Source organism: Triticum aestivum, chromosome 5D (genome assembly GCF_018294505.1).
Source record: "Triticum aestivum cultivar Chinese Spring chromosome 5D, IWGSC CS RefSeq v2.1, whole genome shotgun sequence".
NCBI classification, from domain to species: domain Eukaryota; kingdom Viridiplantae; phylum Streptophyta; class Magnoliopsida; order Poales; family Poaceae; genus Triticum; species Triticum aestivum.
In genome coordinates this window covers 286,172,213-286,177,078 of record NC_057808.1, presented here as the reverse complement: position 1 = coordinate 286,177,078, position 4,866 = coordinate 286,172,213, and positions in this window count along the sequence as shown.

Genomic DNA, 4,866 nt, shown 5'->3' with positions numbered 1-4,866 from the left:
GGTACGAGTCGTCCCCTCCAGCATCATGGTGAAGTACTTGGCATACGCAGCCTCACTAACATCCAACATCTCCATAGCCATCTCATAACTCTCCACCCAAGCCTCAGGGCGCTGATCTGCTGTGTAATTGGGCACCTTACGAGGGCCTTTGAAATCCTTGGGTAAATGCTCGTTCCGTAAAGCCGCCGTTAGACACGGCACATCGAAAGCTCTAGAAGTTACACCCGCTTCAACTGAAGCCGTCGGGTAAACCGGCGCGTGCTGATGAGCCGCCAGCTCGGCCTCCCGGCCCGCCGGGTCATGACCATGAGGTTGGTTACAACACCGCTCGGTACTCGAGACTGCTGGTGAGTCAATGTGCCTACTGTAGCTCCGGCTTGGACGAGGGGTCGCATGAATCCGGTCACGACTATAGGAATAAGCCTGCTGCTGCACCAAAGCCGTTTGAAGAAGCTCCCTAGCCCTTCGGGTTTCAACCGCCGCGGGAGTTTCACCCTCGACTGGCAGAGCCGCCAATCGCGTAGCTGCGGCAATCATGTTATCTAGAGGGGTAGAGTAATGACCCAGCGGCGTCACTACGTGCTGGGGTGGGGTATTATTCATATCCGGAGAACCTGCTATGCGCGGCTGACCTGATGCTCCACCCCCCGGCGCCTCAACCGTCGGGTTTATTACCGGTGGGTTACTAACCCCCGCTCCGGGTGTGTTGAAGAGGTCCCTTGACTCATAAACCGAGGGCAGAAGACTCTGGCGTTTTCTCCTCAAGACTTCGTTTGAAGCGTTCTGATCTTCCATAAGCCGGTATGAATCTGCTTGAATCTGCTTGGCCTGGGCGTTTAAGACAGCCCGCTCTGCAGTCATCCTAGTGTTTTCCGCTGCCAATTCCGCCTTAGCTTGCGCTATCTCATCACGCAACTTAGCCACATCCACCTTATGTTGTTCCCGGTTGTCTGCGGTTACCTCCACTTCCATCAGAGTCGCCACATCATCCAACAGATCTGTTAAAACTTGAGCTGGAGCGAACTGACCCGCTAACCCCAGCCGCTGTCACCGTCGCCGCACTGGAGGTCATGGCCGCGGTGGCTGTTGAACCGAGAATTGGCTGGGTGCCAGCCATGAAAATCGCCACTCTGTTCGGCGGCTCAAGGGGGTCCGGAATACTGTCGCCATCGGAACAGCCCCCAAACCGTCCGTCTTGCAGTTGATACATGGAATTGGTTTCGCCTGTGGACGACTCACCATCAGAGTAGATTGCCGTCTCACCCCCAAACACAGGGCCTTCCAATTCAGCCCCATGGATACATCCAACAAAGGCATGCTTTACGGCGGGTTGAACCCGGGCAGGTCGCGCATGCTGAGCCGTCTCGATGATGTCGGTGCAGATGTCCGGCTCAGGGTCCGGTTCCCCGATCTTGCCGATGAAGACATGGATTCCCCCGAAGGGGACCCGGTATCCGTACTCAATTGAGCCGGCCTAGGGGCCCTAGCCTGCGTCGTCGATGTAGAGCTTACCGCGACGACTCTTGGTCATCTGGCCCACGGCGTATCCCTTGATCCCTTCAAAGCTGCCCTTTAAGAACTCAAAACCACCGTGCGCTGGCCCAATGGTGGGCGCCAACTGTCGTGGAAGTGTCACGGCAGATATCCTCATGGATGGACTTAGTTGCGGAACCATTATGATGAGGTTAGCTTAAAGGGGTTAAACAAGACAAAGGACATGAGGAGTTTATACTGGTTCGGCCCCTTGCGGTGAAGGTAAAGGCCTAATCCAGTTTGAGGTGGTATTGCTAGGGTTTCGATGACCAGGGAGCGAATACTCTTTGCATGGCTCTCGATCTCTTGTTTCTTGCCCTAAGCCGCTGCCGGGTCGTCCCCTTATATACATGGGTTGACGCCCTGCGGCCTACAGAGTCCCGGCCGGCTCATACAACGTGTCCGGCTCGGTGACTTATCTTACATGCCTTACAATACAAGTTTACATATACATGGCGGTTTATACTTGTGGGCCTTAAACCGCCTTCGGGTTTGGGCCCTCTAACAAGCCTGTCTATGAACCGCCATCTTAACATACTCTTGGGCTTCATTGAGATGAACCGCCATAGGGATGACCCGGCCCCTCCTGGGCGGGTCATATCTAATAGTCATATCCCCAACACACATGGTAACACAAGATCGAACGGAAGGAGGACAAAGAAAAGGCAAAGGTTTTCGAAAATCATTTTAGAAGTGGGGGAGAGGAAAACGAGACGCGAATGGCAAATAATGTAATGCGAGGGAGAAGAGTTTATGATGGGTACTTGGTATGTCTTGACTTGAGCGTAGGTCTCCCCGGCAACGACGCCAAAAATCCTTCTTGCTACCTCTTGAGCATGCATTGGTTTTCCCTTCAAGAGGAAAGGGTGATGCAGCAAAGTAGCGTAATTATTTCCCTCAGTTTTTGAGAACCAAGGTATCAATCCAGTAGGAGATAACACGCAAGTCACCTAGTACCTGCACAAACAATCAAGAACCTTGCAACCAACGCGATAAAGGGGTTGTCAATCCCTTCACGGTCACTCACAAAAGTGAGATCTAATAAATATAGTAAGATAAATATTTTTGGTATTTTTTGTATAGATTGGAAAGTAAAGATTGCAAAATAAAATAAATAGGAAACTAGAATTGTAGATCGGAAACTTATATGATGTAAACTAGACCCGGGGGCCATAGGTTTCACTAGTGGCTTCTCTCAAGATAGCATGTATTACGCTCGGTGAACAAATTACTGCCGAGCAATTGATAGAAAAGAGCATAGTTATGAGAATGTCTAGGCAATGATCATGAATATAGGCATCACGTCCGTGTTAAGTAGATCGAAACGATTCTGCATCTACTACTATTACCCCACACATCGAGCGCTATCCAGCATGCATCTAGAGTATTAAGTTCATAAGAACAGAGTAACGCATTAAGCAAGATGACATGATGTAGAGGGATAAACTCAAGCAATATGATATAAACCCCATCTTTTTATCCTCGATGGCAACAATACAATATGTGCCTTGCTGCCCCTACTATCACTGGGGAAAGGACACCGCAAGATTGAACCCAAAGCTAAGCACTTCTCCCATTGCAAGAAAGATCAATCTAGTAGGCCAAACGAAACCGATAATCCGAAGAGATTTGCAAAGATATCAAATCATGCATATAAGAATTCAGAGAAGAACCAAATATTATTCATAGATAAACTTGATCATAAATCCACAATTCATTAGATCTCGGCAAACACACCGCAAAAGAGTATTACATCGAATAGATCTCCAAGAACATCGAGGAGAAATTTGTATTGAGAACCAAAGAGAGAGAAGAAGCCATCTAGCTAATAACTATGGACCCAAAGGTCTGTGGTAAACTACTCACACATCATCGGAGAGGCTATGGTGTTGATGTAGAAGCCCCCCGCGATCGATTCCCCTTCCGGCAGATCGCCGAAAAAGGCCCCAAGATGGGATCTCACGGGTACAGAAGGTTGCGGCGGTGGAAAAGTGGTTCCGTGGCTCTCCCTGATGTTTTTAGGGTATATGAGTATATATAGGCGAAAGAAGTACGTCGATGGAGCTCCGTGGGGCCCACGAGGGTGGGGGCGCGCCTACCCCCTGGGCGCGCCCTCCTGCCTCGTGGCCGCCTCGCGGAGTTCCAGACTTCAACTCCAAGTCTTCTGGATTGCTTTCGTTCCAAGAAAGATCATCGCGAAGGTTTCATTCCATTTGGATTCTGTTTGCTATTCCTTTTCTGCAAAACACTGAAATAGGCAAAAAACAGAAACTGGCACTGGGCCTTCGGTTAATAGGTTAGTCCCAAAAATAATATAAAAGAGCATATTAAAGCCCATTAGACATCCAAAACAGATAATATAATAGCATGGAACAATCAAAAATATAGATACGTTGGAGACGTATCACCCCCCCCTTGGAGTCCGAATTGGACAAGGGAAGCGGGGGCCGCGCCCCCCTTTCCTACTCCCTCTCCCTCTCCTTCCTTCCCCCTCTCTTCCTCTTGGTGGAATCCTACTAGGACTTGGAGTCCTAGTAGGACTCCCCTCCATGGGCGCGCCCCCTAGGGCCGGCTAGCCTCCTCCCTCCCTCCTATATATACGTGGGGAGGGGGCACCCTAGAACACACAAGTTGATCTTTTAGCCGTGTGCAGTGCCCCCCTCCACAAAAACACACCTCGGTCAAATCGTCGTAGTGCTTAGGCGAAGCCCTGCGCCGGTAACTTCATCATCATCGTCACCACGCCGTCGTGCTGACAAAACTCTCCCTCGGCCTCAGCTGGATCAAGATTTTGAGGGACATCACCGAGCTGAACGTGTGCAGATCGCGGAGGTGCCGTGCGTTCGGTACTTGGATCGGTTGGATCGCGAAGATGTTCGACTACATCAACCGCGTCGCTTTCGGGCTACGAGGGTACGTGGACACACTCTCCCCGCTCGTTGCTATGCTTCTCCTAGATAGATCTTGCGTGATCGTAGGAATTTTTTTGAAATACTACGTTCCCCAATACTGGCATCCGAGCCATGTCTATGCGTAGATGTTATATGCATGAGTAGAACACAAAGAGTTGTGGGCGATAATAGTCATACTGCTTACCAGCATGTCATACTTTGATTCGGCGTATTGTTGGATGAAGCGGCCCAGACCGACATTACATGACCACGTTCATGAGACTGGTTCTACCACCGTGCTTCACACACAGGTGGCTAGTGGGTGTCTGTCTCTCCAGCTTTAGTTGAATCGAGTTTGACTATGCCCGGTCCTTGTTGAAGGTTAAAACAGCACACTTGACGAAAAATCATTGTGGTTTTGATGCGTAGGTAAGAATGATTC